The sequence below is a fragment of the Bombina bombina genome, chromosome 5 (assembly GCF_027579735.1).
Source record: "Bombina bombina isolate aBomBom1 chromosome 5, aBomBom1.pri, whole genome shotgun sequence".
NCBI classification, from domain to species: domain Eukaryota; kingdom Metazoa; phylum Chordata; class Amphibia; order Anura; family Bombinatoridae; genus Bombina; species Bombina bombina.
The window spans coordinates 596,915,644-596,929,943 of record NC_069503.1 but is presented as its reverse complement, the minus strand read 5'-3'; the positions used below and the strand labels follow the sequence as shown (position 1 = coordinate 596,929,943).

Sequence of the window (14,300 nt, the reverse complement as noted above, 5' to 3'; positions counted from 1 at the left end):
CATCCTCCGCCATATTAAACCATGTACCAACTTGGTTACATTACTAAGGGTTATAAACATAATGTGAGTGTTGGGTGGTTTCGTAAATATAACATAGTGTGCTCCCCATTGCAAAACAGCAGGTCATAATTTACTATACTGGATATAAATTATGTTGAGAACCTTGGAAAACAAATAAACTATACACACACCCCTAGAACTTATTAATAATAATTTACCAAACTATGGGCAGTGGTATTAGTACAATAAAATTGCATGTAAGGAATATCAAAAGGTGGTTATGGAAAATCCTAAAATGGAGTGACACTACTTATAATGTCAACTAACCTTATATAAGACATACCCCGTGTTTCCTGCTTGATATTCCTACATAGCCAATGTGTCCCTTTTATTGTGAATAATTGATTAACAAAATATTAGCACATATTTAAACATCCTAAGATGGCAAGCTTGTCATATGGTTTATGGTCTATACTGACATCTCTTGTACCACACGACAAATGAAGGATGAGTAATATAATGGATATGTTAGTGAATATCATTAGTTGCTTACACATATTTAAATGTACACCCAATAATTGTTGAACTCATTCATACCGTTAGGTATGACCGTGTTCAAATTGAAAACCCATTTGGTTTCCATTTTCAACAGTCTTTGTTCGGTGTCCCCACCTCTTATTCCAGGTTTTAGTTTCTCAAGACCCCAACATTTCATTACATTGGTATTCCCATTATGGGATAGTAGGAAGTGTTTGGCTACACTTGTGATTTGTTTTTTATTCTCTACATCCTTCTGGGCTGTCCTTATATTGCTAAGATGTTCAGTCATGCGTGTGCCCAGACAGCGTGTGGTCATACCAACGTAATATAAATTGCAACTGCAAGGTATACAATAAATTACGTTGGTACTTTGGAAATTAATGTGTTCTTTAATGGCCCACGTTTTACCAAATCTATCCACTATAAATTGTTTTTTTTTACCATATGTTGGCACACTTTGCAGTGCCCACAAGCAATAGAACCTTTGTGCACAGGATTTCTTTTAGCATTCCTATCATAGTGACTGGTTACTAACTTATCACTAAGGTTGCTTGCTCTCCTGTATGTCACCAATGGCCTATCTGGTAACAATGGTTTTAATAGTGCATCTTGGGTAAGGACATGCCAATGTGTTTTAAGAATGTTGGTGATCTTTTCACTTTGTGGTAATAAACCTGAGAGGGGTACTACTTTCTTTTGATCTAGGAGTAAGTAGCTCCTTTCTATCTTTCAGTAAAGCATTGTTGTATGCCTTAGCAAGTAGCTTTCTGGAATACCCCTGTTCAAGTAATCTCTGTCTGAGATCTCTAGCTGATTTTTTTTATAATTCTCAATAGTACTACAGTTTCGTCTTAAAAGTATATATTCTCCCATCGGTAACCCTCTAATGATAGCTGGGTGATGGTAACTGCTAGCATGTAGGATATTGTTAGTCAATGTGGGTTTCCTATATACATTAGTTACAATGGAACTGTCAACCTTCTGGATATAAAGATCTAGAAATTCCACCTTAGACTTTTCTATAGTGGATGTATGATACAGTCCAAAAGGATTCTCATTGAGAATATTAATGAATTCTGTCAAGAGGTTTTCTGGGCCATTCCATACAAAGAATATATCATCTATATATCTGGACCAGTGGGATACAAACTTGGTAAGGTGTTTGAGGTTATCATGGAATACCACAGTTTCCTCCCACCAGCCCAGATATATATTTGCGTATGTCGGGGCACAAGACGTGCCCATGGTCGTGCCACATGTTTGTAAAAAGAATTTGTCATCAAATACGAAAAAGTTGTGTGTAAGTACAAATTCCAACAAATTGAGCAGGAATTCTTTAACCTCTTGACTCATCTTGGTATTATTGGCTATAATTTTCTGGAAATAAAACAACCCAAAATAGCCACACTTTATTTATTGCCTAAAATTCATAAAAATGTATTAAAACCACCGGGGAGACCAATAGTCTCTGGAATTGGCTCCTTAACTGAAATACATAGATGCAAGGTTAAGATACATTGTGGAATCCCTACCATCATATACCAGGGACACCATGCATCTGCTAAATAAAGTGAACGCCTTACAGCTTGACATGAATTCTTCACTATTGGTTACTTGTGATGTAGAATCGCTCTACACTAGTATTAAAACACAGTGGGGGTGTAGAGCGATTTCTTACTATCTAGCCAAGAATACCAAGATGAGTCAAGAGGTTAAAGAATTCCTGCTCAATTTGTTGGAATTTGTACTTACACACAACTTTTTCATATTTGATGACAAATTCTTTTTACAAACATGTGGCACGGCCATGGGCACGTCTTGTGCCCCGACATATGCAAATATATATCTGGGCTGGTGGGAGGAAACTGTGGTATTCCATGATAACCTTTACATTTAAATATGTGTAAGCAACTAATGATATTCACTAACATATCCATTATATTACTCATCCTTCATTTGTCGTGTGGTACAAGAGATGTCAGTATAGACCATAAACCATATGACAAGCTTACCATCTTAGGATGTTTAAATATGTGCTAATATTTTGTTAATCTATTATTCACAATAAAAGTGTACACTGTGATATATTTGGATCATTAAAGGGGAAATTGTCATTTCGCTGAATGTGTATAAGAGGGACATGTGCCCACTGATATTCACGCTTTTTGAAATAAGGATAATGTTTGTGAATTTGCAATCAATTACCGCCTTCTAACGTTGAGTCGTTTAAAGTGTGTATACCCACATTCGCTATTTTTAACAAATGTAAACACATATATATAGTGGATTAGGGAGAACCATTAATCTTTAGTTAGTGCTTACATTATAATTTTTTTGCCCAATCATAAGTGCAGGCTGTCCGTGCATTGCCTAACATTCCTCCATTCAGATGACATCTAGCAGTGGGCGTGAACATTGCTAAACGCTGATTGGTAGTAATGGAGGCGGAGGTCCCGGAAGTATGCCTGATTGGTTGAGGGCAACCGGTTCACGGATATATAAAGTCCTGCACACTGAAGCCTCGGCTTATTCATTTTGCTATTGAAAGTGTAACATTGATAAAGGCTAAGATATAGCCGAAACGCGTTTGTTCTGTACCTTTGATATTCAGCCGTCCATTCACTCCAGCCACCTGACGCAGATGTTTCCAGTTATCGGTCAGGAAACAGAGGAGTGATTGGCGGCTGCTATTCTTTTAATTGTAGTTATATAAGTGGTTGTGGGTAGTTAAAGGTATTCCAGGGATGTCGATCCCGGTTTTTACTATATATATAATAAAGTATGAATGATTTTATATATCAATTACTCATTACAGAGTGAGAGTGAGTGCTATATTAACCCCTGACCTGTCTGTCTTATTTAATCCTTCTAAAGTTATTTAATAAGGGGTAGCACCGGAATTTATTGTAATTCTCTTCTCACCTACTTAACAGTGTAGTGCCAGTTTTTGCCTTTTCTTGTTCCTCAGAATATAACACACATTTACAAGCTATTGGCAACAATTATTGCAATCAACAATTATCATAGGGAGTAAGTGGTTAAAAAAACGAGAGTATGAACTCTCTGAAGCCAGACCCCTGACACGTGAAACAGTGAAACACATGTCAGGGGTCTGGCTTCAGAGAGTTCATACTCTTCTATGCTATGATAGTGAAATGAGTCTCCTTAGTGCTATATTGCCCCCCTAACAGGTGCTTGTTGATTACAAAAATATTTGGCACCTATAGATACTTACCATTAATACTACTTTACCTACTATCTTGTTACTGGATTTCATTTATAGGCATATTTATCAAACTCCGTGTTTCTGGCAAGCCTTTAGGCTCACCGGAAACACAAGTTATGAAGCAGCGGTCTAAAGTCCGCTGCTCCATAACCTGTCTGCCTGTTCTTAGGCGGTGGACAGACATCGTCAGAAATCAACCCGATCAAATACGATTGGGTTGATTGACACCCCCTGCGAATCTGCAGGGGTGGCATTGCTCCAGCAATTCACAAGAACTGCTGGTGCAATGATAAATGCCGTGAGCATATGCTGTCGGTTTTTATTGATATCGGATCATGTCCACTCGCACAATGATAATTCTGCCACATAGACTCTGATTCACTAATTTTTCAAAGTTTGCTTTTGTGCATATATTGGAGTTGACTGTTATTTAAAGGGACTTTTTCTTCCTTTAAAATAGTTTGTTCTACAAGGTTTAGATTTGCTGTTATCTTTCACAGTAGTACCCAATCTATTCATCAAGCAGTGAATGGTTGCACGATTGCATTGATAATAGATATGAACTCACAGTGCTGAGTACAATATTTTTCTCAATTTTGTGATGCTGTGGTAGTGTTTTTTTCCTTCTTGAGATGCTAGTTTCATAATTGGGTTTTATTAAATATAGGCTGTTGTATTCAAATAAACATGTATATATAGCTTGCAATAAAATATTAAATCAATTACAGATACAAATCCTTTTTCTTTTCTGTTTTTTATTTTTACAAATAATTGTTGTTAGTAGTGGGTTCATTAAATGTTACAGTTAATTACAAGGTATTTACCAACAGTGCTGTTGAAGCAAAGATTACAATTGTAGTTGATTAGAACGTTACATTTGTAGTTAGATAACTGTGCAGAGTATTATGTATGATTAAGGGCCTATAGAAAGTACAGTATGCTTGATTGTTATGGGATTTGCCAACCACTTAAACATACAACTGTACAATTGATTTTAACATGTGCTTTGCCAGTATAACTGTTAATGTTAATCAGTTTGCTAACTACATTACAACATCTATCATTTTTTAATTACTTTCAGTCAATGTAATGATCAGTAGCACCTCATGACAAGTGGCTATAAGTGCTAAGGAACAGCATAACTACTGATATCACTAATGAACGTTATGCATTATGAAGACAGTTTACTAATGTTCATGAGGTTGACGAAGGCCAATTTCATTGCAGGTAAATTATGAGATTGCTCCTCTTGCCAGAATATGTGACCATGCTCCTCTCATCAGAATATGTTTTGAATTGCTTACTACTGATATATTTGAGATTTTTGCAAGTTGTTGGTTAATCTTATGTACTATAAGAGTCTATTAATTTCTCATGGTGTAGTAGACTGAAGTCATCAACTAGTCTGACTTTACCAAGCTCATGAGCTATCACATTGTATGATACTCTTCCTATCAAGTTCTAAGAATATGCTTACACAACTTGTGTTGCTTTTATGTAGAACCTTTCCAAAAGAAGATAGACCTTGATCTTATTTGATGAGGATGCAAAAACGTGGAAGGAGATGCACTATACATTGTGTGAGTTCTACCTCCCAGGTAGGATAATCTAGTATACTACTGGTTAAAATGTCTTTAATGCATAGTTATAGTTTAAATGGACATTAAAGTCAAAATTAGACTTTTATGATATAGACACATTGTGCAGTTCTAAGATCTTTCTCAGACAATTTTCAATATATATTTTTTTTAAATTTCATGAAAATAAGACAAATATTTGTGTTTCGTTGATGAATATACATTTGTAATTAAACAAGCGCACATGTCTAGTATTTATCAATAGCCAATAATGTGATATACTTTTAATAAACAACTTCAGCTATTTTTTAAATGACCAATCTACATAGACTTTAAATTATTTTATAATGAGCTTGCCTGTACAAACTAGACGATCTGGAGATTTTTCTCCAAGTCACCCATTTTACCAGATTTTTGCTTAACTCGGATATAAAAGGAGCATAATCTTACTATTATGAATATACCTCTAAGCATTTTTTTTCTGCTCAGGAATTCAGTTTTTTTCTTTTAAAAAAAAAAAAAGAGTTTTAAATGCAAAACCCCCCCCCCCAAACCTTTAACATTCTTTTATCTTGTGATTTGGTAGGTCAGTTTTAATTAGCTAGAGTTAAATATATATACTTTTTAAAAGTTATAAATTATTACTTTAAATCAACATGCTGAATATAAATGTACCGGAATGATTCCATTGTTCACACAGTTTCTGTATCATAATTTTTTTTTGAGATAATTATGCTAGATGTTCCGTGAGGCATGGAATCTGGATAAAAATATCTGAGATAAGTATTCAGTACAAAAAGATGCGCTGAGAGCTGTAAGTGAAAATGTCTTTCTCATAAGTCTTGATTGTATAATTACAAAAAAAAGTTTCCACTGAGACCTGTTGTCTATATTAATTGTATTTTCTCCAATGATAATGTCAAACCATCAGCATCTTTTCAATCAGTTGAAGAATTAAACATGACTGTTAAATTGTGTGTGCCAGAAGAAATAGATAGAACTGTATGTGTTAAGACTTCACTATCAAAGGATCTCCTCCCTGGCCTTTGCCTTTGTCTCATTTGCACTTATAAATCATTAAAAGAACATGGAAAATCCATTTTCTATTATGAATTTAAAAGAGGTTTAAATATTACAGAATATGTGTGTGCTTGTTGTGTGAGTGTGTGCGCGCATGTGTCATAATGTGGGCATCAGTGCACATGTGTATGCTTGTGTGAGTGTGTGTGAGTGTGTGTGCACATGCGCATGTGTGATAATATGGGCATCTGTGCCCCATAACTATAAACCTAAACCCAATGGCCCATAGTTATCAAGGTCTGTCGGACCTGATCCGACATTGCGGATCAGGTCTCACAGACCTCGCTGAATACGGCGAGCAATACGCTCGCCGTATTCAGCATTGCACCAGCAGCTCACAAGAGCTGCTGGTGCAAAGCCGCCCCCTGCAGACTCACGGCCAATGGGCCGCTAGCAGGGGGTGCCAATCAACCCGATCGTTCTCGATCTGGTTGATTTCCGGCGATGTCTGTCTGCCTGCTCATAGCAGGCGGACAGGTTATGGAGCAGCGGTCTTTGTGACCGCTGCTTCATAGATGCTGTTTCACGGGGCATCAAGCTCCTTTCGGAGCTTGATAAATATGCCCCAATGAGTCATGCTAGCGATATTGTTTGTGTAATATTAATGCAATTATATATCATTGCATGTCATCATCATCATGGCAACATATTATTGGAGACAATTGCCATGGAGCAAATGTGGGTGTGGGTGGGTACAGTTAGGATATCCCTAACCTATTAATATTACTATCTATCTGTAAACTGCAACAAAATGCAATAGTGGTGTGCCCATGAGTTGGCATACATAATGACACTAAATTATGCTAAAAAAAAAATACAGATACTTAAAACAGACTAAATACATTAAACACTTTATTGACAATAAAATCATTTATCAGACACAATTAAATTTGACCATGACCAAAGATAGAGACTAAGGACCTAATTTTGCATTAACCTGAGAGCACACTAGGAACTTAGTATGAAATGCTTTCTTTACCTGAACAAATCAGAATGGCTTTCATCATATAACAAAATGCTAAATGCATCAAAGGAGTTTTACATTTATGAGGTGGATATTGTTACAGGAGATGGGTTTACAATACTATACATATAATGAGAGCTCTCAGCTATAATGAGATTTTAGCTGGACAGAAATAGACACTGGAATACCCTAAATGGACGCTTTGGAATAGTTGCTTTAATCTGTTTTATTTGTTCACAGATCAAAAGCATTTTAATGTATTCATTGAACTGAAAGTATTAAGCTATTTTAAAGCTGAAATGTTAATTATCTCAACTTAAATTCCTATAGATCTAAAATGTTCTTCATCATAGCAAGTGTTCTAGGAACTGTAGTTATATTGTACCTTTAAATGTTCTGTAACCTTTATTTACTGTTCTACTTATTATTTACCGTATTGTCTATAAATCCCAGATGACTTATCTTTTTATATATCAGGCAGAATTTTGAAGAAAAAAAAATGTTATTTCATTTATTAAAAAAGTAGCTGGTTCTAACCAGTTTCAGAAATGTTGGAAAGCAAAAGGTCAGTGAGGCTTGCTTTTGTACTCCATGTCCTTGGAATATAGGATCACAAGTCTACAGGACCAGATATAAAATGAAAAGCTTAGCTATTGTCAATGTATTGTTAGTCTCTTCCAAAGCACAGAGTAACATCACATATATTGAGTATCTCAATTCTCTTCTGAGGATGTTGAGTAGAAAGGAATCAGCTTTGTTTTCGGAAAGGATATTTATTTTTATATATAACAATTAGAATGACCTTCATCATTAAAGAAAAGGTATATTTTTTGAACATTAAATCATTATTAAACATTTTACAAAGTACAAAATATATAGAAATATAAAAGTGAAGAAGATAAACCACTCAATATAAACATTTTATCATCTATATATCATCTATCTATCTATCTATCTATCTATCAATCTATCTATCAATATCTATCTATCTATCTATCAATCTATCTATATCTAGATAGATTTGTGTGTCTTTGCTCAGTAAATAAAAGAAAAAAGCCAACAAACCTCCCACTTAAACCTTAGTAAAATAGGCTGAGCTAATAACAGAAGAATAATGATCAGTGAGAAAACAGGAGAAGGGGCAGAAGACAAATTACCATTTGAGATAAAGCAAAATATGTATTTTGCTGTTTTTATGCAAACAAGAATGTAGGCATCAGTCATGTTATGTTCATGTGCTACGTGGCTATTGTTGTCTTTGACGTTTCTGTAAGCAGCTTTGAGTGGGTTAATAAATGAGTCTGTATGTGTGTCTGTAAATGAAACTAGGGGCAAATCACCCTTATATCTAAGCATAAATACCCTCTTGAGTCACTCATTTGATGACAGTGAACCACTATTTTTAAAATGATGTGCAGTAGCTCCTCCTTCAAATGTTGCCACTGATATTATTAGGTTTGAGTGTATTTATATTTTTTCTCTTTTTATGTTTTTTTTTCTGCACTCATGTTTTTCTGGTCAGCAACCCTTCCCAAGTTAAAATGCTTGAGGAGTCTGTAAATATCGGCTAGAACAGGATATGTTAACCAAACACAACAATTCTGCATTGCCAGATCTTTTACCCCTGTACATAGCGTGGGTTTTGCAGGAAGCAGCGAGATGTGCCATTTCTACTAGTACATATGTCTCTCTAGGAGGCTTTACGGAAAATTGCAATTTCACCGCTGTTGGCGACAGCTTCCTTAAGGGACAGTATACTGTAGAATTGTTTTCCCATAAAGGGAAAGTCTAGTCAAAATAAACTTTCATGATTCAGATAGGGCATGTCATTTTAAACTACTTTCCAATTTACTTTTATCATCAATTTTGCTTTGTTCTCTTGGTATTCTTTGCTGAAAGATAAACATAGGTAGGCTCATATGCTAATTCTTAGCCATTGAAGGTTGCCTCTTATCACACATCTTATCATTTTTTCACAACTAGAGGGCCGTAGTCCACGTGTGCCATATATATATATATATATATATATATAACATTGTGCTCACATCCATGGAGTTACCTAGGACTCAGCACTGATTGGCTAAAATGAAAGTCTGACAAAAGAACTGAAATAAGGGGGCAGTCTGCAGAGGCTTATATACAAGGTAATCACAGAGGTAAAAAGTATATTAATAAAACTGTGTTGGTTATTCAAACTGGGAAATGGGTAATAAAGGAATTATCTATGTTTTTAAACAATAATAATTCTGGGGTAGACTGTCCCTTTAATGTGTTTCCAAGTACTTTTACCAACTGAAGAGTATAAAATTTAAGAGGATTTGCTTTTTAATGTTTATTTTGTGATTTGAAGCCACAAACCTAATAAAATGGGTTGAGCTTATAGACATAGTCAGATCTCATTACTTTATCACCTTGTGCACATATACATGCTTCTTTAGCTTATATCTGTCAGTAAACCAAACACCAATACTTAGAGAGAACAATGGAAAATTAACAAGAAAAAGAAATTTATTGTTAAAGGGACAGTCTACACTTTAGTCATCTTAAAGTCTTACTTTAGATCAGATTAAGCTTAATTTTCTCCTGCACTTCTTATTATATCATGCAGCAGGAACAGTAAAAACAATATTTTAAAATGACTATTTTTTCTGGTCACTTTGAAATGGCTGCAAAGCTCTGCCCACTGATGACATCACGATCGGAGCTGCATTAAAGACTTCACTAGTTACAAAAGACTCACTAATTGGATTCAACAGACTGTCAATGCTATTCAGCATAGAGTGCATAGATGCAGCCCAGATTGTGATGCCATCAGTGCAGGAGGATATTTGCAGTTTAATCTAAGGTAAGAATTTAAGATGACTAAGGTGTAGACTGCACTTTAAGGTGCTTCAAAAATCGTAACAAAATTGTTTACCAAAAATCGTAATTTAGCAAAAAACATAAAATTTCTATGTAAATTACATAGGAATAAATCATATTAAGAATATGCACACCGTAAGTCGTAATTTAATTATACTTGATGTGCAAAAAAACATAAAAAAATCGTAGTTATAATCACAAAATACAAAACGTAATTGTTGTTATTTGTAAAATGGGTTGAACATAAGCGTTCCATAGGCGTGTATTACATTTTCTCTTAAATCTCTCTCTCTCTCTCTCTCTCTCTATATATATATATATATATATATATATATATATATATATATATATATATATATATATAAAGAAGTATTGACTGACTGACTGACTAACTCATCAACGCTCAGCTCAAACCATTTAACCTAGGAACGTGAAATTTGGAAGGTACGTTGTTTTTAGGACGTAGGCACCCACTAATGAAGGATTTTTGGAAACTACCTCTCTAAGGGGGTGAATTTTCTTATGAGGATAAAAAGGGGGTAAAAAGGGGGGTGGTGTTTTATGAGGATAACTATATCTCAAAACCCAAACATGTTACAGACATGAAAATTGGTATTTAGAGTCTTCTTTAAAAATAAAGAAACACGTGTTGTGTATCATTTCCCGAAAATTCACTTAAGGAGGGTGAAAAGGGTGCGTGTGATACCTATATCTCAAAAAACAAAGATGTTAGAAAAGTAAAAATTATAATTAAAATCTTCATTATAAAGTTAGTTTACATGTCAAATTTCTTGCTCCTAACATCAGATATGGATATCACTAAAAATGATAACTTTTTTTTTCACATCTGAGAGTTGAATCATAATATATAATTACAATTTAATATTAAAGTAATTGTAAACAGAATAATAATAACATTTTTAATGTCCCCCCGAACGGGCACTCGTTTTTGCGAGTTGTTGTGTATTGTCTGTCACATTCCCTGTTTGTGCTTACGTTAGCGGTGAGCTGGTGTAACGTGCTCATGCACGATTTCCCCAGAGAAATCAACGGGGAGAGCCGGCTGAAAAAAGTCTAACACCTGCAAAAAAGCAGCGTAAAACTCCTTAACGCAGCCCCATTGATTCCTATGGGGAAATACATTTTATGTCTACACCTAACACCCTAACATGAACCCCGAGTCTAAACACCCCTAATCTTACACTTATTAACCCCTAATCTGCCGCCCCCAACATCGCCGACACCTACATTATAATTATTAACCCCTAATCTGCCGCTCTGGACACCGCTGCCACCTACATTGTACTTATGAATCCCTAATCTACTGCCCCCAACATCGCCGACACCTACATTATATTTATTAACTCCTACTCTGCCGCCCCCAATGTCGCCGCCACCTACCTACACTTATTAACCCCTAATCTGCCGCCCCCAACGTCGCCGCCACTATAATAAACATATTAACCCCTAAACTGCCGCACTCCCGCCTCGCAAACATTTGTTAAATATTATTAACCCCTAATCTGCTGGCCCTAACATCGCCGCCACCTACCTCCATTTATTAACCCCTAATCTGCCGTCCCCAACATCGCCGCCACTATATGAAAGTTATTATCCCCTAAACCTTAGTCTAACCCTAAACCTAACACCCCCTAACTTAAATATAATTAAAAGAAATCAAAATAAATATTCCTATCATTAACTAAATTATTCCTATTTAAAACTAAATACTTACCTGTAAAATAAACCCTAAGCTAGCTACAATATAACTAATAGTTACATTGTATCTAGCTTAGGGTTTATTTTTATTTTACAGGCAAGTTTGTATTTATTTTAACTAGGTAGAATAGTTACTAAATAGTTATTAACTATTTACAAGCTACCTAGCTAAAATAAATACAAAAGTACCTGTAAAATAAAACATAACCTAAGTTACAATTACACCTAACACTACACTATAATTAAATTAATTCCCTAAATTAAATAAAAATAAATACAATTAAATAAAATTAGCTAAAGTACAAAAAAAGCAAACACTAAATTACAGAAAATAATAAACAAATTACAAGATTTTTAAACAAATTACACCTAATTTAATCCCCCTAACAAAATAAAAAAGCCCCCCAAAATAAAAAAAATCCCTACCCTACTCTAAATTACAAATAGCCCTTAAAAGGGCATTTTGCGGGGCATTGCCCCAAAGTAATCAGCTCTTTTACCTGTAAAAATGTTACAAATCCCCCCCAACATTAAAACCCACCACCCACACAACCAACCCTACTCTAAAACCCACCCAATACCCCCTTAAAAAAACCTAACACTAACCCCTTGAAGATCACCTTACCAGGAGGTCTTCATCCAACCGGGCCAAAGTCCTCAACGAAGCCGGGAGAAGTCTTCATCCAAGCCGGGCGAAGTGGTCCTTAGATGGGCAGAAGTCTTCATCCAGACGGCATCTTCTATCTTCATCTATCCGGTGCGGAGTGGGTCCATCTTCAAGACATCTGAAGCGGAGCATCCTCTTCATCCAACGGCTAACACTGAATGAAGGCTCCTTTAAATGACATCATCCAAGATGGCGTCCCTTCATTTCTGATTGGCTGATAGAATTCTACCAGCCAATCAGAATTAAGGTAGAAAAAATCCTACTGGCTGATGCAATCAGCCAATAGGATTGAGCTGGCATTCTATTGGCTGATTGGAACAATAGGATTTTTTCTACCTTAATTCTGATTGGCTGATAGAATTCTATCAGCCAATCGGAATTGAAGGGACGCCATCTTGGATGATGTCATTTAAAGGAACCTTCATTCAGTGTTAGCCATCGGATGAAGAGGATGCTCTGCGTCGGATGTCTTGAAGATGGACCCGCTCCGCGCAGGAAGGATGAAGATAGAAGATGCCATCTGGATGAAGACTTCTGCCCGTCTGGAGGACCACTTCGCCCGGCTTGGATGAAGTCTTCTCCCGGCTTCGTTGAAGACTTTGGCCCGGTTGGATGAAGACTTCTCCCAGTAAGGTTATCTTCAAGGGGTTAGTGTTAGGTTTTTTTAAGGCGGTATTGGGTGGGTTTTAGAGTAGGGTTGGTTGTTTAATATAGTGGCGGCGACATTGGGGGCGGCAGATTAGGGGTTAATAAATGTAGGTAGGTGGCAGCGATGTTAGGGCTGGCAGATTAGGGTTTAATAATATTTAACTAATGTTTGCGAGGTGGGAGTACGGTGGTTTAGGGGTTATTATATTTATTATAGTGGCGGTGATGTCCAGTTCGGAAGATTAGGGGTTAAAAAAAAAATTAAAGTGTTTGCGATGCAGGAGGGCCTCGGTTTAGGGGTTAATAGGTAGTTTATGGGTGTTAGTGTACTTTTTAGCACTTTAGTTAAGAGTTTTATGCTAAAGGCGTTGTAGAGTAAAACTCTTAACTACTGACTTTAATATGCGGTACCAGTCTTGACAGGAGAGGGTCTACCGCTCACTTTTTGGCAGACTCGTAATACCGGTGCTATGCAAGTCCCATTGAAAAAAGAGGATACGCAACTTAGGTAAGTGGATTTGCAGTATTTCCAAGTCTGGACAAAAAAGTGAGCGGCGAGCCTGTACCTTCAAGACTCGTAATACCAGCGTGCGTTAAAAAGCAGCGTTAGGACCTCTTATCGCTGCTTTTTTAAGCCTAATGCACAACTCGTAATCTAGCCGATAGTCAGCAAAAGAAATTACACTCCCAGTGGGAGGCAGGAGACATAGGTAATAGAATGTTAATTTTCAATTGTTCCTTCTAAGTAATGGGCTTTGGTTTACAGGCAGAGATAATATAAAGAAGTGTGTGTGTACAGAAAATGATAAAATAAGATCTAAATTCCCAGTAAGCTCTACCCATTTTAATGGGTTGTAGTTTCAAAGAACAAAGTCAGCTATTTCATATAAACCTAAAGAAGCAATTTGTAATAAATTTATACTCTGAAGCTGGTATAACAAGTAATTGAAAACACATTAAGTGAAAAACTTTTACAGTACACTGTCCCTATAATGAAAATAAAAATTGTCATATCAT

At 36.0% G+C, this 14,300-nt stretch overlaps 1 protein-coding gene across 1 annotated transcript in view; it reads right to left on the bottom strand.

Moving 5' to 3' along the window:
- The window catches only part of CNTNAP2 (contactin associated protein 2), a 2,991,056-nt gene that overhangs the window by 2,868,586 nt on the left and 108,170 nt on the right, over positions 1-14,300 (bottom strand). The window lies entirely within an intron of this gene.